This window comes from Somniosus microcephalus, chromosome 2 (assembly GCF_052327205.1).
Source record: "Somniosus microcephalus isolate GS21.2 chromosome 2, FLI_Smic_1.0, whole genome shotgun sequence".
Classification (NCBI taxonomy): Eukaryota; Metazoa; Chordata; class Chondrichthyes; order Squaliformes; family Somniosidae; genus Somniosus; species Somniosus microcephalus.
The window spans coordinates 225,594,800-225,617,024 of NC_140988.1; the positions used below are offsets into that span (position 1 = coordinate 225,594,800).

Below are 22,225 nucleotides of genomic sequence, written 5' to 3' on the forward strand. Positions count from 1 at the left end.
CCCTCCATCATAAGGTCAGAAGTGGGGATGTTCGTTGATGATTGCACAGTGTTCAGTTCCATTCGCAACTCCTCAGATAATGAAGTAGCCCAAGCCTGAATGTAACAAGACCTGGACAACATTCAGGCTTGGGCTGATAAGTGGCAAGTAACATTCATGCCACACAAGTGCCAGGCAATGACTATCTCCAGCAAGTGAGAATCTAACCACCGCCCCTTGACATTCAACAGCAGTACCATCGCCCACCATCAACACCCTGGGGGTATCCATTGACCAGAAACTTAAATGGACCAGCCACATAAATACTGTGGCTACAAGAGCAGGTCAGAGGCTGGGTATTCTGCAGCAAGTGTCTCACCTCCTAACTCCCCAAAGCCTTTCCACCATCTACAAGGCACAAGTCAGGAGTGTGATGGACTATTCTCCACTTGCTTGGATGAGTGCAGCTCCAATAACACTCAAGAAGCTTGACACTATCCGGAAAAGGCAGCCTGCTTGATTGGCATCCATGCACCATCTTAAACATTCACTCCATGCATCACCGGCGCACCGTGGCTGTAGTGTGTACCATCTACAAGATGCACTGCAGCAACTCGCCAAGGTTTCTTTGGCAGCACCTCCCAAACCTGCAACTTCTACCACCTAGAAGGACAAGGGCATCTGGCGCATGGGAACACCACCACCTTCAAGTTCCCCTCCAAGTCACACACCATCCGTAACAGCACTGTGGGTGCACGTTCACCACAATGACTGCAGCGGTTCAAGAAGGAGGCTCACCACCACCTTCTCAAGGGCAATAAATGCTGGCCTTGCCAGCAATGCCCACATTCCAGGAACGAATACAAAAAATTGGTGTTGTGGTCACTGGTACCCTAGGTGGATGATTCCATCCGGATATCACAGCCAGAAAGAGGCTGTCTAGGTTGCATCATTCCTTCTGTTTCCTCCTCTTCTGTTTCATCCTCTTCAGCTTCTTCCTCTTCTGTTTCATCCTCTTCAGCTTCTTCCTCTTCTGTTTCATCCTCTGCAGCTTCTTCCTCTCCTGCTCCTTCCTCTTCGGCATCTTCCTCTTTCCTCTGAGAGCAGATGCTCTAAATTTGAAATTGCAACATAAAATGCTGGATATATTCAGCAGGTCAGCCAGCATCTTGATTGAGACATGAACTCTGTTTCTCTCTCCATGATGCTGAGTATTTGCAGCATTTTTTGTCTTCTCAGAGGCCTCCCTTTACCATCCGAGGCCTTGCAAGCATCCAGCAACACTGGCTAATCACTTAAAACTGTTAACATGTGTGGCAGCAGGCCTCTACTTCAATAAAACAAAAAAAAACATTTCAAGTGAAAACTTACCTAAAAGTTGTGTGTGTCCCTTTAAGAGGTGCTGACAGCGTCTCTGTCAGTCTGTTGAATGCGGGTTTTCTGGGAAGCTTAGGACCCAGCGATTAACTCAGCGCAAAGGTCCAAGTTCGACGTGGTAACATTAAATCGGCGTACACGTCACCTCTACCTCATTTTAATTTGCAAGCCGATGGATCTTACCGGCAGTGCTGCCGGGCCTAGGAAAATGAAGGATGCTGCAGGACCCACCAGCAGCTGGCGAAAGAGTGGCGGCCACCCTCTTAATGCAACTTTTTACCAGTAACAGGTGGCGTTAAGCCCTGGAATTTTGAGCCAAAAATTTTGTGTCTAGAATTTTACATTAGGACCAATGTGCTGCCATGTGAAAAAATGTGTTTTTTGAAATTTACCTTCATTCTAAATCCTAAAGATAGTTTAAAGTTTAACAATCAAGTACATGCACTTTCATAGTGGCCCATAGTGCTTCGTACAAATAAAAAATAAATAAAAGCAACCAGTTACCAAGCAGTGGTGAGGGAAGGATTAGGGATAATGACTATAGGCAAGTTCAAAGAGGTAGGCCTAGAAATTCGGTATGGCCCCGCCAGGTCTTTTGCGCCCGAAATTTTGCGCCCGCCAGGATTCCCGTAGCGCCCGCCTAAAATTCAGTTGCGATGGGCCAAGACGGCGGTGGGCGCTATTGCAGGGTTTGGCCGCCTCGCTAGGGGCGATGAATGTCACTTTCAGGCGTCCAGCTCCCGCTGCGGCACCCGATGCGGTGCGGCAGGCTGGGGTACTGCAGGCCTCCTCCTTCTCTTAAGGAGGAGCTGCCTGCAGCTGTCAGATCACCGGTGGATTCCCCCGGCAAATGAGCCCGGCACCACGGAGAAGTGCCGGGCTCGCGGGACTCAGACATCAATGCCGCGGGGGGGTGGCGCAGGAGTCCGGGGAGGGAGGTGCGGGCAGGCGGCCACCGGGAAAGCGGCTGGCCGCCGCTCCACCTTTATGCGCCGGCCTTTCGGATCTGCAAGACCCCGTTTCACAAACGCTGTTTGCGGCTGCCACGGGCGAAGCGGCCGCAACTGAATTTGGCCATCGGGCCGGAATAGCATTGCAACCGGGGCGCTGCACACACCGATGACGTCATCGGTGCCAGCGCTACCGGCTAACGCTGATGTTAGGGTCCATCTGAATTTCGGGCGATAAAAAACTTCAGGCGCAAACCACTTTATAGCCAATAAGTGGGCGCAAACGCGACTGAATTTCTAGGCCGTAGGCTTTAAAGAGGCTTTTGAACAAGAGAGGGAGACCACGGTGCAGGGGATTAGGGAAAGCAGTGTGGGGCCAGGTTGGGTGCTGGCTCTGCCACTAGACAAAGAGCAGAGAAAGAGGAGGGGGCAAAGGAATCCAGAGTCAGAAAAGTTGGGAAAGCAGAAGGCCTGTGCAGGAGCATCAGGCTGAAGGAGGTTGCAGAAGTCGAATGGGGGGAAGCTATGGAAGGACTTGTAGATAAGGACAAGAATTCTGAAATAAGTGTGTTAATAAACTAAGGGTGGTGGAATGCCTTTCTCAAACAGGTGAGCATTTCATTTAAAAATTAATTTGAGGTGATGTCCGTGCAAAGCAAGAGGGGGGGAGATTTTCATTGGCTCTGCTGGATGGAAACTGGATGGCAGTGCCCCATAAATGGCGAGGAAAAGCATACCGCCGCGTTCCAGCTCTCAGTCCAGCTGAAATCACCTTTGAAAGGGCCTATTACTGGGTGGCCAGAGCGCCCGCCTGTTTCAGGCAATAGGCCCTTTTTTAATGCAAGTCAGAGTCCTGTGAAATACTTCTGATTGCCATTTGGAACTCAACTGGGCAGAGCGTGCATGGTGAACAGTGCACAATGAAAGGTGCACGCTCTGCCCAGTTTCACCTGGACAGGTATGTTCTTAGTTATTTTTGTGGGGCCAGGAGGGATTGGAGTCTGTCTAAAACTTGCCAACAGCCAATTTGGCATAACCTACCAGGAAAGCAAAAAAATGGGCCTAAATAGTCGACCATTGATTATAGGCAAATTATGTGTACAGTCACTGTTATATTGTAAACGTAGTTGCCTTTTACTTTTAGCTGTTCTGATGTCCTTGGATTTGCAGACTTTTAGTTGCACTTATTGGAGTAGAAATATATCACTGCTCAGCCTTGGTCTTCCTCGTCATGCTATTCTTCCTCATACCCTTCTTCATCTTCATCTTCATCTTCCTCCTTCACCTCTTCATCCTGTGGCAGCTGGCAGGCTTGGCCCCTCCGAATGGCCTAGTTTTGTAGCATGCAGCAAACCAGTAAAATCTGGAGACTCGCTCAGGGCTACACTGCAGGACTCCACCAAAACGATCCAGGCACCGGAACATTTGCTTTAAGGCGCATATTGTTTGAGTGTGGCTCTCATTGTATTGGTGTTCAGTGTCTGTTCTCTGGTTCCCAACAAGAGTCATGAGCTAGATGAAGAGGGGACTCCTCCCCGTCACAAAGGAGCCAGCCTGACATCCGTTGGTCTCAGTAAAAGACAAAGGGGATTGAGAACTGATGCAGTATGAAGGCATCATGACTACTGCCAGGAAATCGGGCACAGGCCTGCATTATTCTCAGACCCAATGAACATTCTGGGAGCAGAACAATTCCTCTTATAAAACATGGCTGGTTCTTGACGAGGATAACACAGGGCAACATGTGTGCAGTCAATGACACCTTGCACCTGGGGAAACCCAGCGATGTGGCATATCCAAGAGCGCTCTCTTCCTGATCAGCATTCTGGGAAGGTGATGTATTGCTGTCTCCTTGTGAAGAAAACATTCATCACCTGCTTAATGGCCGTATGAACAGGAAGCTGACTAATGTTGTTTATGTCACCTGTTGCAGCCTGGAATGAGTCTGTGACATAGAAGTTGAGGGCCACCGTACCCTTCACAGCCACAGGCACTGCTGTGTGTGTCCCGGTGTTTGACTCCAATTCCTGCTGCAACAAGTGACATAGGTCAGTGACTGCCTGCCTGCTGAGGTGCAGCCTCCTCATGCCTCTGTCATGTTGAGGTAAGACATCCTGTTCTGGAAGATCCACATGCTGTAATGCCTTCTTTGCTCTTACCTCCTTCGCGGTCTTCTTTGAGCCTCCAAAGGTCTGTGCTGCTGTGCTTGTTGCTGCTGCTGCTGTGGCTGTTACCACTGCTGTGGCAGCCTCAATGGTAATCCCAGCAACATTTCCATCTTTACCAGTACTCCTGCACCCAGTGAGTACAGTTGCAGCCAAAAGTCAGCTCTCCAACAGCAATTAGAATGAAAAACTTACTAATTTCAGCCAAGGCAGCAAAAAATTGCTCCAAGAGTCCCCAGCAGCCAAAAACTACAATCCAGAGACTTACCTTAATGGAGTGGGGATCCCTTTTAATACTGCTGCGTCACTCTGCATTCTGAGTGTTTGTGGCATGTTTTTCTGGGCAGGCTTAAGAAGGAGCGAATCAAATGCTCTCAGGCACCAATTTCCCAAAAGGGTTCAAATACAGGCAAGATATCCATTTAACTATGAACCCAGTGTTCATTTCAAGCAACCGCCAGGGACGCCTAACGAGCATCTTAAACAATATGGTGGTGGTCGTATTTTGTGTGCACTTCCGACGTTGGATGTCCTCCTGTAAGATTGGTAAGTGGAACACAAATTTTAGGCCTGAAAACGGGGCAAAACGCAAACAAATAGCTACCCCATTTTGTCCTCAATTAAACTTGTTACTACAGAATTTAGATTTTTCTGATGCAGAAGAGGAAAACTGTTGTTACAAGATTGTATTTTCTTTTGCTGGAAGAATTTTGTTCAAAGACTAAAGAAAAATAGATCTATTCATTCATAAACTGTGTCAGCTGTATTTATCCTGCAACCAACATAACTAAAACAGATGATCTGGTTATTATCACATTGCTGTTTGTGGGAGCTTGCTGTGCGCAAATTGGCTGCCGCGTTTCCCACATTACAACAGTGACTACACTTCAAAAGTACTTCATTGGCTGTAAAGCATTTGAGACATCCAGTGGTCATGAAATGCGCTATATAAATGCAAGTCTTCTTTTTTTCGTCTGCTTCTTCTTCTTCTAAATTCATGGTAAAACCCTTTTATGTTTCCATCAAAGAATACTCTCTGCACTAACCAGAATTATTGTCCAAAAATCATATCTTTGGCTTTAGATGCCAGAAAACTCAATCTTTAATTTTTAATTCAGCCACTCTGCTCAATAGTTTTAGCAAAGAAACAGTCAGTGCAGTACCATCTTGTCAGAAATAGAAATGGCTTTGAAAAATGAGACTGCTCCGAAATAGATTAAAAGTGGAAGAAAGATTTTTAACAGGATAGCTGGAAAAATTTACAGAAGAGGTGGGGAACAGGACGGACACATGGGACTAGGACTACTGTCCATGCAGAAGGTAAACACCAGCACAGACTGGATAGGCCGAACAGACTGGGTGGGTAGGGAGTGGGGGGGCTGGAATGCGGACGGGAAACCCAGGAGAACGTGTTTTCCTCAGGCCCTGCCAAATTTAACAGCAGGGCCTGATTTTTTATCTTTCCCACCCGCAGCCAGCCAGATTGTAAGGTTGGCTGGCTGTCAGGCAGGTGTGGCTGGGAGTATAGAGAAGGAAGGCCAGGATCGTCAGAGGGGGTCAGGGCTAGGGATCGTTGGAGGGGGTCGGGGACAGGGATCATTGGAGGGGGTCGAGGCCAGGGATCATTGGGGGGGTGGGAAGGCCGGATAGGGTGGTCAGTGATTGAGGGCAGGGTCGTCGATCTGTCCAAGTTGGGAATTGGAGGTTGGGGGGATCGGAGGCCTCAGGGGGGGAGATCAGAGGACTTGGAGGGTGGGGGGAGATTGGAGGCCGGGGAGGAGATCAGGGGGAAGTCGGAAGCCTCAGGGGTGGTCTGACCCCGGGGTTTGGCGAGACAGGAAGGGCACTTACCTCATGAATCCAGCAGTCCTCGCCTTCGTTTAGCTGGCTGGTTCCCTGTGGCCCAGGAAACCCGGCTGCCCACAGTTAAATTTACAATGGAGCTTCAAACTGAGGCACGCAGCCACATTATAATATTTAAAGTGCCAACAATCCCCTGTGAGTGGGTTGGCTGCCCGCCCTCCCATCCCGCCTCCATTAAAACTGGAAGTGGGTGGGTTGGAGGTGGGTTGATATCGGGATTCAGATTTTTAACACTTTAGCCTCCCACCCGACCGAACCCACCTGTTTTTTGGGGTTAAATTTCCCCACAGTTTCTGTGTTGTACTTTCTGCTTAGGTAAACAAAAAATTAGAAAGAAAATACTTGGAGTATTGTGCACAGTTCTGGTCTCCGTATTATAAAAAGGATATAGAGGCACTGGAGAAGGTTTACCACAACTGAGAGATTATACCTATCAGGAAAGATTTTGTTTTATTCATTCCTGGGATGTGGGTGTTGCTGGCAGGGCCAGCATTTATTGCCCATCCCTAATTGCCCTCGAGAAGGTGGTGGTGAGCTGCCATCTTGAACCACTGCAATCCGTGTAGTGAAGGTACTCTCACAGTGCTGTTAGGTAGGGAGTTCCAGGATTTTGACCCAACGACGATGAAGGATCGACGATACATTTCCAAGTCAGGCAGGTGTGTAACTCAGAGGGGAACCTGGAGGTGATGGTGCTCCCATGCGCCTGCTGCCCTTGTTCTTCTATGTGGTAGAAGTCGCGGGTTTGGGAGGTGCTGCCGAAGAAGCCTTGGCGAGTTGCTGCAGTGCATCTTGTAGATGGTACACACTGCAGCCACGGTACACTGGTGGTGGAGGGAGTGAATGTTTAAGGTGGTGGGTGAGGTGCCAATCAAGCGGGCTGCTTTGTCCTGGATGGTGTCGAGCTTCTTGAGTGTTGTTGGAGCTGCACTCATCCAGGCACGTGGAGAGTATTCCATCACACTCCTGACTTGCGCCTTGTAGATGATGGAAATGCTTTGGGTAGTCAGGAGGTGAGACACTCGCCGCAGAATACCTAGCCTCTGATCTGCTATTGTTGCCACAGTATTTATGTGGCTGGTCCAGTTAAGTTTCTGGTCAATGGATACCCCCAAGATGTTGATGGTGGGGGATTTGGCGGTGGTAATGCCATTGAATGTCAAGGGGTGGTGGTTAGTCTCTTGCTTGTTGGAGATAGTAATTGTCTGGCACTTGTGTGGCATGAATGTAACTTGCCACTTATCAGCACAAGCCTGAATGTCGTCCATGTATGGTGCATGTGGGCATGGATTGCTTTATTACCTGAGGAATTGCGAATGCAACTGAACACTGTGAAATCATCAGCGAACATCCCCACTTCAGACTCTATGATAGAGGGAAGGTCATTGATGAAGCAGCTGAAGATGGTTGGGCCTAGGGCACTGCCGTGAGGAACTCCTGCAGCAATATCCTGGGGCTGAGATGATTGACCTCCACCAAACACAACCATCTTCCTTTGCGCTAGGTATGACTCCAGCCAGTGGAGAGTTTCCCCTCTGATTACCATTGACTTCAATTTTACTAGTGCTCCTTGATGCCACACTCGGTCATAAGAACATAGGAACATAAGAAATAGGAGCAGGAGAAGGCCATTTGGCCCTTCGATCTTGCTCCACCATTCAATAGGATTATTGCTGATCTTCTACCTCATCTCAACTTTCCTGCACTATCCCCATATCCCTTGATCCCCTTAATATTCAAAAATCTATCGATCTCTGTCTTGAATATATTCAACAACTGAGCCTCCACAGCCCTCTGGGGTAGAGAATTCCAAAGATTCACCACCCTCTGAGTGAAGAAATTTCTCCTCAACTCGGTCCTAAATGGCCGATCCCTTATTCTGAGACTGTGACCCCTGGCTCTTGAGTCCCCAGCCAGGGGAAACATCCTCCCTGCATCTACCCTGTCAAGCCCTGTAAGAATTGTGTATGTTTCAATGAGATCACCTCTCATTCTTAGGACAATCCCCCGATCCCAGGAACCAGTCTGGTGAATCTTCGTTGCACTTCCTCTAAGGCAAGTATACTGCATTGATGCCAAGGGCAGTCACTCTCCCCTCACCTCTGGAATTCAGCTCTTTTGTCCATATTTGGACCAAGGCTGTGAAGAGGTCTGGAGCCGAGTGGTCCTGGCAGAACCCAAACTGAGCATCAGTGAGAAGGTTGTTGGGGAGAAAGTGCCACCTGATAACACTGTCGACGACACCTTCTATCACTTTGCTGATGATTGAGAGTAGACTGATGGGGCGGTAATTGGCCAGATTAGATTTGTCCTGCTTTTTGTGGATAGGACATACATGGGCAGTTTTCCACATTGTCGGGTAGATGCCAGTGTTGCAGCTGTACTGGAACAGCTTGGCTAGAGGCACGGCTAGTTCTGGAGCACAAGTCTTCAGCACGATAGCCGGGATGTTGTCGGGGCCCGTAGCCTTTGCTGTATCCAGTGCGCTCAGCCATTTATTGATATCATGTGGAGTGAATCGAATTGGCTGAAGACTGGCTTCTGTGATGGTGGGGACCTCCGGAGGAGGCCAATATGGATCATCTACTCAGCACTTCTGGCTGAAGATGGTTGCAAACGCTTCAGCTTTGTCTTTTGCTATCGCGTGGTGGGCTCCGCCATCATTGACGATGGGGATATTCATTCAGTCTCCTCCTTCCGTTAGTTGTTTAATTGCCCACCACCATTCATGACTGGATGTGGCAGGACTGCAGAGCTTTCATGTGATCCGTTGATTGTGGGATCACTTAGCTCTGTCTATAGCATGCTGCTTCCGCAATTTAGCATGCATGTAGTCCTGTGTTGTAGCTTCATCAGGTTGGCACCTCATTTTTGCACTCTTCATTGAACATAAGAACATAAGAGCAGGAGCAGGCCAGTCGGCTCTTCGAGCCTCCTCCACTGTTTAATGAGATCATGGCTGATCTACTACCTCAACTCCATTCACCGGCCCAATCGCCATATCCCTTGATGCCCTTACTAGTCAGAAATCTATCAACTTCTGTTTTGAATATACCCAATGACTGAGCCTCCACAGCCCTCTGGGGTAGAGAACTCCAAAGATTCACCACCCTCTGTGTGAAGAAATTTCTTCTCATCTCAGTCCTGAATGGCCTACCCTTTATCCTGAGGCTGTAGCCCCTGGTTCTAGACTCCCCAGCCAAGGGAAACATTCTCCCAGCATCCATCCTATCAAGCCCTGTAATAATTTTGTATGCTTCAATGAGATCCCCTCTCATTCTTCTGAATTCAAGAGAATACAGGTCTAGTTTACGCAATCTCTTCTTATACGACAGTCCCGCCATCCCAGGAATCAATCTCGTGAACCTTTGTTGCACTCCCTCTATGGCAAGTATATCCTTCCTTAGGTAAGGCGACCAAAATTGTACACAGTACTCCAGGTGTGGTCTCACCAAGGCCCTATATAATTGGAGTAAGACTTCTTTACTCCTGTACTCAAAACCTCTTGTAATGAAGGCCAGCATTCCACTTGCCTTCCTAATGGCATGCTGCACCTGCACATTCACTTTCAGCGACTCATGTACAAGAATACCCAGGTCCCTTTGAGCATCTGCACTCCCCAATCTTTCACCATTTAGGAAATACTCTGCCTTTCTGTTTTTTCTACCATTTATCCACATTATATTCCATCTGCCATGTTCTCGCCCACTCACTGAGCCAATCAAGATCCCCTTGAAACCTCTTCACATCCTCTTTGCAACTGACACTGCCACTTAGCTTTGTATCATCAGCAAATTTGGAAATGTTACATTTAGTCCCCTCATCCAAATCATTGATATAGATTGTGAATAGCTGGGGCCCAAGCACCGATCCTTGCGGTACCCCACTAGTCACAGCCTGCCATCCTGAAAAAGACCCGTTTTTCCCTACTCTTTGTTTTCTGTCTGTTAACCAATTCTCAGTCCATGCTAGTAATATTACCCCCAATTCCATGAGCCCTAATTTTGTTCACCAACCTCTTGTGTGGGACCTTATCGAAGGCCTTCTGAAAATCCAGATGCACCACATCTACCGGTTCCCCTTTGTTTACTCCACTAGTTCCATCCTCAAAGAAGTCCAATAGATTAGTCAAACAGGATTTCCCTTTCATAAATCCATGTTGACTCTGCCCAATCTTACTATTAATTTCTCAGTGCCCAGTTATTACATCCTTTATAATAGATTCCAGCATTTTCCCAACTACTGATGTGAGGCTAACAGGTCTGTAGTTCCCCGTTTTCTCTCTCCCTCCTTTCTTAAATAGTGGGGTTACATTTGCTATCCTTCAATCTGCAGGAACCGTTCCAAAATCTGTAGAATTTTGGAAGATGACAACCAATGCATCCACTATTCCAATGGCCACCTCTTTCAAAATCCTAGGATGTAGGTCATTCGGTCCTTGGGATTTATTGACTTTTAGTCCCATTAATTTTGCTGGTACTTTTTTTTTACTAATAATAATTTCTTTAAGTTCCTCATTCTCGTCACACCCTTGGTTTTCTCATATTTCTGGGAGGTTTTTTGTGTCTTCTTCCATGAAGACAGAAACAAAGTATTTATTTAATTTCTGAGCCTTTTCCTCATTCCCCATTATAAATTCTCCCATCTCTGACTGTAAAGGACCTACATTTACCTTTGCCAGTCTTTTCCTTTTCACATACCTATAGAAGCTTTTACAATCCTTTTTTTATATTTTTTGCTAGTTTGTTCTCATATTCCATTTTCCCTTTCTTTATCAATTTCTTGGTCCCCCTTTGCTGATTTCTAAAAAGATCCCAATCCTCAGGCTGACTGCTTTTTCTGGCAACTTTATAAGCTTCCTCTTTTGACTTAATACCAGCTTTAATTTCTTTTGTTAGCCATGGTTGGATCACTTTTCCTTTTGGGTTTTTATGCCCTAGAGGAATATATGTTTGTTGCAAATTATGCATTATTTTCTTGAATGTTAGCCATTGTATGTACACCTTCATACCTTTTAGTGTAGTCTCCCAATCTACCATGGCCAGCTTGTCCCTCATACCCTTGTAGTTTCCTCTGTTTAGATTGAAGACCTTAGTTTCAGATTGGACTACATCACTCTCAAACTTAATGTAAAATTCAATCATATTATGGTCACTTGTCCCTAAAGGCCCCTTTACCACAAGATTATTGATTAGCCCTTTCTCATTACACAGTACCAGATCCAGAATAGCCTGTTCCTAGGTTGGTTCCTCCACATACTGATCCAGGAAAGCATCTCGCATGCATTCCAAGAATTCGTCCTCCATACCATTAGTGGTAATTTGATTTGCCCAGTCAATATGTAGATTAAAGTCCCCCATGATTACCGTATTGCCCTTGTTACATGCACTTCTAATCTCCTGATTGATACTGTGCCCTACATTACCATTATTGTTTGATGGCCTATACACAACTCCCACCAATGTTTTCCACCCTTTGCTGTTTCTTAGCTCCACCCAAACTGATTCCAGTTCTACATCACGATCTGTCAAGCCAAGATGTTTTATCTCTACCGTACTGATCTCATCCCTTATTAACAGTGCTACGCCACCTCCTTTTCCTTTTTGGCTGTCCTTCCTAAATGTTGAGTACCCTGGAACATTCAGGTCCCAGCTTTGGTTACCCTGCAACCATGTCTCTGTAATGGCCAAGGTTGGTCCCCTGGTATGATGGTAATGGTAGAGTGAGGGATATGCCGGGCCATGAGGTTACATATCGTGTTGGAATACAATTCCGCTGCTGCTGCTAATGGCCCACAGTGCCTCATGGATGCCCAGTTTTGAGCTGCTAGATCTGTTCTGAATCTATCCCATTTAACACAGTGGTAGTGTCACACAACACAATGGAGGGTGTCCTCAGTGTGATGACGGGACTTTGTCTCCACAAGGACTGTGCGGTGGTCACTGCTACCAATGCTGTCATGGACAGATGCATCTGCGACAGGTAGTTTGGTGAGGACAAGGTCAAGTATGTTTTTCCCTCGTGTTGGATCTCCCACCACCTGCTGCAGGCCCAGTCTGGCAGCTATATCCTTCAGGGCTCTTGGTGATGGGCACTGAAGTCCCCCAGCCAGAGTACATTCTGTGCCCTTGCTACCCTCAGTGCTTCTACCAAGTGGTTTTCAACATGGAGGAGTACTGATTCATCAGCTGAGGGATGGCGGTAGGTGGTAATCAGCAGGAGGTTTCCTTGCCTATGCTTGACCTGAAGCCATGAAATTTCATAGTTTCTGGAGTCAATGTTGTGGACTCCCAGGGCCACTCCCTCACGACCGTATACCACCAATGTGCCGCCACCTCTGGTGGGTCTGTCTTGCTGGTGGGACAGGACATACCCAGGGATGGTGATGGAGGAGTCTGGGATATTGGCTGAAAGGTATGATTCTGTGAGTATGACTATGTCAGGCTGTTGTTTGACTAGTCTGTGGGACAGCTCTCCCAATTTTGGATCATGTCCCATGGTGTTAGTGAGGAGTACTTTGCAGGGTCAACTGGGCTGGGTGTGCCATTTTCGTGTCTGAAGTCAGTGCCTAGGTCGATGCCAGGTGGTTTGTCCACTTTTATTCTTATTGCATTCGTAGCATTTTGTTACAACTGAGTGGCTTGCTGGGCCATTTCAGAGGGCAGTTAAGGGTCAACTACATTACTGTGGGTCTGGAGTCACATATAGGTCAGACCAGGTAAGGGTGGCAGATTTTCTTCCCCAAAGGACATTAGTGAACCAGATGGGTTTTTACAACAATCCGATAGTTTCATGGTCACCATTGTTGATACTAGCTTTTTATTCCAGATTTATTTAATTAACTGAATTTAAATTCCCCAGCTGCCGTGGTGGAATTTGAACTCACGTTTCTGGATCAACAGCAGCGGCAGCGGCGGCAGTGCGGACCTGTGAGGAACGAAGGTCGAGAGGTGGGATAAAAGCGCCAGAGTCCAGGTGAGGCCCCACAGCAGCAGCGCCGGCGGCGGCAGTGCGGACCTGCGAGGAACGAGGGTCGAGAGGTGGGATAAAAGCGCCAGAGTCCAGGTGAGGCCCCACAGCAGCAGCGGCAACGGCGGCAGTGCGGACCTGCGAGGAACAAGTTCAAGAGGCGGGATAAAAGTGCCAGAGTCCAGGTAGGTTTACTAATCTGCAGTCTCCGAGCTCAGAGGGAAGGAGAGAAGTAAAAAGTAATCGAAGTGTGACGTCACCAGAAAGCAGGTAAGTGATTGGTTGGTGAGTATTTCTCTCTTTTTAACGTTTAACTCTGTGGTTTATAGTTGCTAAGGTCTCTTTGGTGTAGCAGGGACTGTTGGTAAACCATTTAACTGTAGTGTAATTGCTGGGATTGATTTGATTTAATTTAATTTCAATAAATTAAAGGGAAAGTCATGGCAGGACAGCCCGGCCACGTGGTATGCTCCTCCTGCGATATGTGGGAACTCAGGGACACTTCCTGTGTCCCTGACAACTACGTGTGCAGGAAGTGTATCCAGCTGCAGCTACTGACAGACCGCATTTCGGCACTGGAGCTGCAATTGGATGCATATTGGAGCATTCACGATGCTGAGGACGTCATGAATAGCACGTTTACGGAGTTGGACACACCACAGGTAGAGGTTGGACAGGCAGAAAGGGAAGGGGTGACCAACAGGCAGACTACTAGGCACAGGCAGGTAGTGCAGGGGTCCCCTGTGGACATCCCCCTCTCAAACAGATACACCACTTTGAGTACTGTTGGGGGGATGGCTTATCAGAGGAAGGCAGCAGCAGCCAACTTCCTGGCACCAGGGGTGGCTCTGCTGCACAGGATGGGAGGAAAAAGAGGGGTAGAGCTATAGTAATAGGGGATTCTATTGTAAGGGGAATAGATAGGCGTTTCTGCAGCCGCAAACGAGACTCCAGGATGGTGTGTTGCCTCCCTGGTGCAAGGGTCAAGGATGTCTCAGAGCGGCTGCAGAACATTTTGGAAGGGGAGGGTGAACAGCCAGTTGTCATGGTGCATATAGGTACCAACGATATAGGTAAAAACTGGGATGAGGTCCTAAAAGCTGAATATAGGGAGTTAGGAGGTAAATTTAAAAATAGGACCTCAAAGGTAGTAATCTCAGGATTGCTACCAGTGCCACGTGCTAGTCAGAGTCGAAATAGAAGGATATTACAGATGAATATGTGGCTAGAGGAATGGTGCAACGGGGGGGATTCAAGTTCCTGGGACATTGGAACCGGTTCTGGGGGAGGTGGGACCAGTTCAAACTGGACGGTTTGCACCTGGGCAGGGCTGGAACCGATGTCCTAGGGGGAGTGTTTGCTAGTGCTGTGGGGGAGGATTTAAACTAAGATGGCAGGGGCTTGGGAACCTGAGCAGGGGGAGAGAGGAAAGGGAAACAAGGATAAAAGCAAAAGAAAGGAAGGAGAAAAACAAAAGTGGCAGTCAGAGAAATCAACGGTTTAAATCAAGCATGGCCACAGTAAATAATAATTCTAATAGGTCAAAGAGCATTAACAAAATAAGCCTGAAAGCTTTGTGTCTTAATGCGAGGAACATTCGTAATAAGGTGGATGAATTGGCTGCACAAATAGAGGTAAACGAATATAATTTGGTTGGGATTACGGAAACGTGGCTCAAGAATGGCCAAGGCTGGGAACTCAACATCCAGGGGTATTCGATATTCAGGAAAGATAGGCTGGTTAAAGAAGGGATTAACACAATTGTAAGGAAGGATATTAGCTCTGATGATGTGGAATCTGTATGGGTAGAATTGAGAAATACCAAGGGGCAGAAAACGTTAGTGGGAGTGGTATATAGGCCTCCAAACAGTAAGGCAGAGTTTGGGGATGGCATTAAAAGGGAAATTAAAGAAGTGTGCAATAAGGGCACAGCAGTCATCATGGCTGACTTTAATCTACATATAGATTGGGCTAACCAAATTAGTAACAATACTGTGGAGGAGGAATTCCTGGAGTGTTTACGGGATGGTTTCCTGGGCCAATATGTTGAGGAACTAGCCAGAGATCAGGCTATCTTAGACTGAGTATTATGTAACGAGAAAGGATTAATTAGCAATCTTGTTGTACGAGGCCCCTTGGGTCGGAGCGATCATAATATGATCAAATTCTTCATTAAGATGGAGAATTAAGTAGTTGACTCAGAGACTAGGGTCCTAAATTTAAATAAAGGAAACTACGATGGTCTGAGGCGCGAGTTGGGGAGGGTTGATTGGGGAATGTCACTCAAAGGGTTGACGGTGGATAGGCAATGGCAAACATTCAAAGACCGAATGGATGAACTACAGAATTTGTTCATCCCAGTTTGGCATAAAAATAAAACAAAAAAGGTGACTCAACTGTGGCTAACAAGGGAAATTAGGGATAGCATAAGATCCAAGGAGAGGATATATAAATTGGCCAGAAAAAGCAATAATCCTGAGGATTGGGAGCAGTTTAGGATTCAACAAAGGAGGACAAAGGGATTAATTAAGAAGGGGAAAATAGAATATGAGAGTAAGCTTGCAGGGAACATAAAAACCGACTGTAAAAGCTTTTATAGATATGTGAAGAGAAAAGGATTGGTGAAGTCAAGTGTAGATCCCTTGCAGTCAGAATCAGGGGAATTTATAATGGGGAACAAAGAAATGGCAGACCTAATTACATATTTTGGTTCTGTCTTCACAAAGGAGGACATAAATAACCTCCCAAAGATGCTGGGGAACATAGGATCTGATGAAAGGGAGGAATTGAAAGAAATCAATATTTGTAGGGAAATGGTGTTCGGGAAATTAATGGGATTGAAGGCAAATAAATCCCCAGGGCCTGATAATCTACATCCTAGGGTACTTAAGGAAGTGGCCCTAGAAATAGTAGATGCATTGCTGATCATCTTCTAACATTCAATGGAATCTGGAACAGTACCCATGGATTGGAGGGTAGCTAATGTTACCCCACTATTCAAAAAAGGTGGTAGAGAGAAAACAGGGAATTACAGACCGGTAAGCCTGACATCGTTAGTGGGGAAAATGCTAGAGTCCATTATAAAAGATGTAATAGCTGAACACTTGGAAAACAGTGACAGGATCGGACAAAGTCAACATGGATTCACAAAAGGTAAATCATGCTTGACTACTCTACTGGAATTTTTTGAGGATGTAACTGGTAAAATAGATAAGGGAGAACCAGTGGATGTGGTGTATCTGGACTTCAGAAGGCCTTCAATAAGGTCCTGCATAAGAGATTAGCGTGTAAAGTTAAGGCACATGGGATTGGGGGCAAGGTGTTGACTTGGATAGAGAACTGGTTGGCAGACAGAAAGCAGAGAGTTGGAGTAAACGGGTCTTTTTCCAAGTGGCAGGCAGCGACTAGTGGGGTACCGCAGGGATCAGTCCTTGGACCCCAGCTATTCACAATATATATTAATGATCTAGACAAGGGAACTCGATGTAATATCTCCAAATTTGCAGACGACACAAAGCTGGGTGGGCGTGTGTGCTGTGAGGAGGATGTCGAGAAACTCCAGGATGATTTGGACATGTTGGGTGATTGGGCAGAAACATGGCAGATGCATTATAATGTGGATAAATGTGAGGTTATCCGCTTTGGTGGCAAAAACAGGAAGGCAGATTATTATCTAAATGGGAGATTGGGAGAAGGGGAAGTGCAACGAGACCTGGGTGTCCTTGTGCACCAGTCGCTGAAGGTAAGCATACAGGTGCAGCAGGCGGTTAAGAAGGCAAATGGTATGTTGGCCTTCGTAGCGAGAGGGTTTGAGTACAGGAACAAGGATGTCTTGCTGCAGCTGTACAGGGCCTTGGTGAGACCACATCTTGAGTATTGTGTGCAGTTTTGGTCGCCTTATCTGAGGAAGGATGTTCTTGCCATGGAAGTGGTTCAGCGAAGATTCACCAGGCTGATACCTGGGATGGCAGGAATGACGTATGAGGAGAGATTGGGTTGATTGGGCTTGTACTCGCTGGAGTTTTGAAGAATGAGAGGTGATCTCATTGAAACTTACAAAATTCTAACAGGACTGGACAGACTCGATGCAGAAAGGATGTTCCCGATGGTCAGGGAGTCCCGAACCAGGGGACACAGTCTAAGGATAAAAGGTAGGCCATTTAGGACAGAAATGCGGAGGAATTTCTTCACCCAGAGAGTGGTGAACCTGTGGAACTCTCTACCACAGAAGGCGGTGGAGGCCAGCTCATTAAATATATTCAAAAAGGATTTGGATATATTTCTTAAGGCTAAAGGGATCAAGGGGTATGGGGAGAAAGCAGGGACTGGGTACTGAATTTGGATGATCAGCCATGATCGCATTGAATGGCGGAGCAGGCTCGAGGGGCCGAATGGCCTACTCCTGCTCCTCTCTTCTATGTTTCTATGTTTCTATCATTAGTCCAGGCCTCTGGATTGTTAGTCCAGTAACATAACCAATATGCTATCATTGAGCAGGCTGGGGTTCTTTTCTCTAGAGAAGAGAGGGCTGAGGGGTGACCTGATAGAGATCTTTAAGATTATGTCCGGAATTTTGCCTACCTGGGCATGTTTGGTGTAGCCGGTGTCCATGGCTGGTCACAACCTCCCTGCTGGCTCCATCACGCTGTAGAAAATGAACTTACCTTAATGCTGCCTATTAAGCCCACCCAGCATGTTACCCGCCCCAATGAGATGGAGCGGGTCTAGTAATGTCATTCATGATGCGTTTTAAACCAGGATCTTTAAAGGGACCATGGCCACATTAAATTCTAAGTTTCATCTAACATAGTGAGTGTTGAATCTCTACTCTACAATAATATAAGTTATATATGAGTGACAAAGAAATATTTAAATAATATTATCATTAAGTAATATGATGCCATCTACAAATACAACCAAGAACATAATTTAAAAAGTACATTAATTGTGAAGTTATTGGTGCTTTAGTCACAAATCTATAGAGTTTTGAATCAGTAACTGGTACAAATAAAAGATGTGTGTGTATAGGTAATATATAAAATTAAGCAAATTTTAAATGTAATTGTAAAGGGGTGGGTTTACAATCTTATGCAAGTTCAGTGGAACAGCTGCGGAATCCCTGACAAACAGTGTAAGTGGCGCTTACAATGTGTTTCTGGGATTTATGCAGCTCTTCTGTTGAAGTTAACAATGGACAAGTGAAAGAACCTCTGCAGAAATTCACCCTAAAGTCTCAGACTGAAAAATTAAATGAGTTATATTCAGGGATGGAAAGCAAATTGAACCAGTGGAATGAGTGATGAGAATGAAATTATTATGGTTGATGACTTGATTTAATGTGTAACTGGACAATCTCAGTATACTGTGAGAAAAACCTGACCAGTAACAACACAAAACTTGATTTAACGGTTAATGTCATTTTTTATAGTGCAGATCAATTCACTACAATTACTAGTATGATAGCAAAATACTGCAGATGCTGGAAATCCAAAATAACAACAGAAAATGCTGGAAAAACTCAGTAGGCCAGGCAACATCCCTGGAGAGAAAATAGAGTCAACGTTTCGGGTGACAAAGGGTTTACCCGAAACGTTGACTCTATTTTCTCTCCACGGATGTTGCCTGGCCTGCTGAGATTTTCCAGCATTTTCTGTTGTTATTTCACTACAATTACTGTTGAGTTGGAAGGCAACAGCTGAGGATGGCCAGTGAAAAATGTATTTCCCTCACCATTCAGGGTAGCACTCACATCCCTTCAGGAATTTCTGAATTAACATTTACCAGTAGCTTTTCAAGTAGAACAGAATCTCCATCAATCTGTTAGCTGATGTAATCAACATGTTTTTATTTTGGTTTGTTTTCCATGCTGTCAAGTAATCAGTAATGGCCACGGAACTCACACCTCAGGTTCCTGAGCTGCATGAATCCCGTGGCCATGCAGGGAAATTTAAAAAGTAGGGGGAAAAGGCTCTTCAGTGCCTGTAAACTACCTCATAGCGATTTCAATCGGGTCCCCCGCCGCTACAGGTCGGGTCGGCTCCGCGATGACAGGCACACCTGTGGGGACGGTTCCCAACCCACTGTCAAAAATAACAACTTTCCCACCCGACCGGCCACCGATCTCGCCTGCTACCACCCCGGAAAATTCAGCCCTATGAAAGGATGTGATGGGGTAGGCATAGAGAAGATGTTTCCACTTGTGGAAGAGACCAAAACTAGGGGCCATAAATATAAGATAATCATTAATAAATCCAATAGGGAATTCAGGAGAAACGTCTTTACCCAAAGAGTGGTTAGAATGTTGAACTTGCTACCACATGGAGTAGTTTAGGCAAATAGCATAAATGCATTTAAAGGGAAGCTAGATAAACATTGAGTGAGAAAGGAATAGAAGGATATGCTGATAGGGTCAGAAGAAGTGAGATGGGAGGAGGCTCGTGTGGAACATTAACCAGTTGGGCCGAATGGCCTGTTTTTGTCATGTACATTCTACGTAATTCTATGTAATAATTGAGAACTGACTTGGTACCTCTAAGCCTACAGCAACTGACAACAAATTGTTGCCGGTTGGAATTCACATTTTGATCAATGTTATGGCCTATAATTTGCAGTCAGCGGTGAAGCAAAGGCACTCGCTGCTGGCCTCGAAGAAAGCTGCCAACAGAGATTGCGCGATTGCTGTGACAAGGAGTTTGCCTTATTCGACATTCAATTGATTGTAGCGATCTGTTATGGGGATTCCCAGTAAAGAGCTGCAGTGATGTCAACAAGCTGACTAAGTAGCCAATCACACTGAAGAATTCTCACATACACCAAACCAGGAAATGAAAAGCTGCTTTTATCCAGAATTTGTAAAAATATTACAGACAGCAAAATAAAGATTGAGACTTTCACATGGGGATAAGGTAAAAGCTGAAATATCATGAACAAACTTAAAACAAAAATTAATGTTTTTTAAAAATTGTAATTTTTATCATAATGGAGAAATTTGACCCTCCACAAATATAAAAATTAGTTTTTCAGGGCCAGAACATTTGTTTAGCAGTCAATACACTGTTAAAACCCCAGTTACACTTATTCCAACAAGGCTTAACTTTTAATGGGGTGTTTAGCAGTGATAATTAGTGCGGAAAAGCCTAAGTTTCCATCAATTTCACTGATATCACTGATTACACTGATTGCCAGCTATGGAGGCGGGGCGGGGGGGGAGGGCTTGGTCCACAGCGTAGCCTGTGTCAGTTGGCACAGTGAATGACTGACCGCAACTTCAGGATTTCCGCGTTTAGATGCACATACGCTAAATCCTGAAGTTGCTGTGAGTTTCAGAGGGGTAATAACAGTGAACGCTGTTAGTTCGCCGTCATTACCCACCACAAATTCCGGACCATTAATTTGTCCATATTTGGCACATTCTGACAGTTCTTGGCTGTGCTACTAACCAGAGCACTATAAATCAGTAGAGTAAAATTAACAGGAGCATTCTATTCCACAGAACTACAACTTTTGTCAGTAACAGCATTTATCCCAACTCAGCACAAATGCCTGTACAGGGTATCAGATAATGTTTTTAATGACCCACCACAGTCTGGCTCAGTTGCTGAAGCCTATCCCACCTTTTTGTCTTTTGTGGCCTATCTGACCCACTTTCTGCTTCTCACATTACACTTTGTTCCACATTGTCTTGGTCCTTCACAGAAACCCCACAGTGCAGATAGAGGCCATTTCGGCCCATCAAGCCTGCACCGACGCATATCCCACCCGATCCCCGTAACCTCTACACCAACACATATCCCACCCTATCCCTGTAACCCCATGTATTTAATCCCCCTAACACTAAGGGTCAATTAATCATAGCCAATCAACCTAACCCGCACATCTTTGGACTGTGGGAGGAAACCGGAGCACCCGGAGGAAACCCACGCAAACACGGGGAGAATGTGCAAACTCCACAGAGACAGTCACCCGAGGCCAGATTTGAACCCGGGTCCCTGGCGCTGTGAGGCAACAGTGCTAACCACTATGCCACCTATGCCGCTTAATAATAATTTACAACAATCCATATGACACAGGAATTTTGAACTGTTATATATTCTTTGTGGGCATCATTTGTAAATTGCAAAACCAAAATAAGCACAGTACAGGCAGAAAACCAATCAATTCCATTGGATAATTCAATGTTTTTGTCAATGTAATATGCATTGCCAGTGAAGTACTGTCATACAGATAAAGAGGTCTCAGGTTCAATTGTATTTCAGTTTTGAGTTAGCTGTTCTCAGCTGGGGCAGCAGTTGGGGTCTTACAATTCACATCACAGCCTTTAGCTAAGGTGAGAAAATTCAACCACATTTCCTTCTTCTAATTGCTTTCTAACAACTCTGCTGAAATATGTTGGTGCATGTGTTTTGGTGTGTGTGTTTGTTTTTGTGTGCATTCTGTGTTGTTTATGTTTGTATGTTTGTGTGTGTTGTTTGTGTGTGTCGTGTCTCAGATTAAAACAGGATTGGACTCAATCTGATTCCTTTCACAATCAAATTGTCGGCTGGCATTCATTGTCCAGCCCCATAAATGAAGAATGGTTTCTTGTGCCAGGTATGAGGGCTCATGAAACTGTACCCCAACAACAGCCAGAGAAATGGTGGAAAGTGGGAAATGAAGTACATTTTGTCATGCCAAATTTATTGTTGGCTGAATTTGTTGTTTCTGATATAGACATTCCTATTTATGCTAATCCTAAACCAACAATGTGGTCCAATCCAGCTTGTGAAAAGCTTAAATTTTTGACCGAACTCATATCAACCCGTGGACTTCCCAAAGACTCCTTAGGCCCAGTGTGAGAGGAAGTATTCTAATCCTACAGGAAACACCATCCTCATGACCAAATTGAGAAATGTGGCAACAGGAAGCAGTATTGAAAGACAGTGA

General features: G+C 45.8%; 1 protein-coding gene across 1 annotated transcript in view; it reads right to left on the reverse strand.

The window, feature by feature from the left end:
• Positions 1 to 22,225, reverse strand: part of gabra4 (gamma-aminobutyric acid type A receptor subunit alpha4) — a 133,980-nt gene that overhangs the window by 108,320 nt on the left and 3,435 nt on the right. The gene's annotated exons all lie outside the window — the stretch shown is intronic.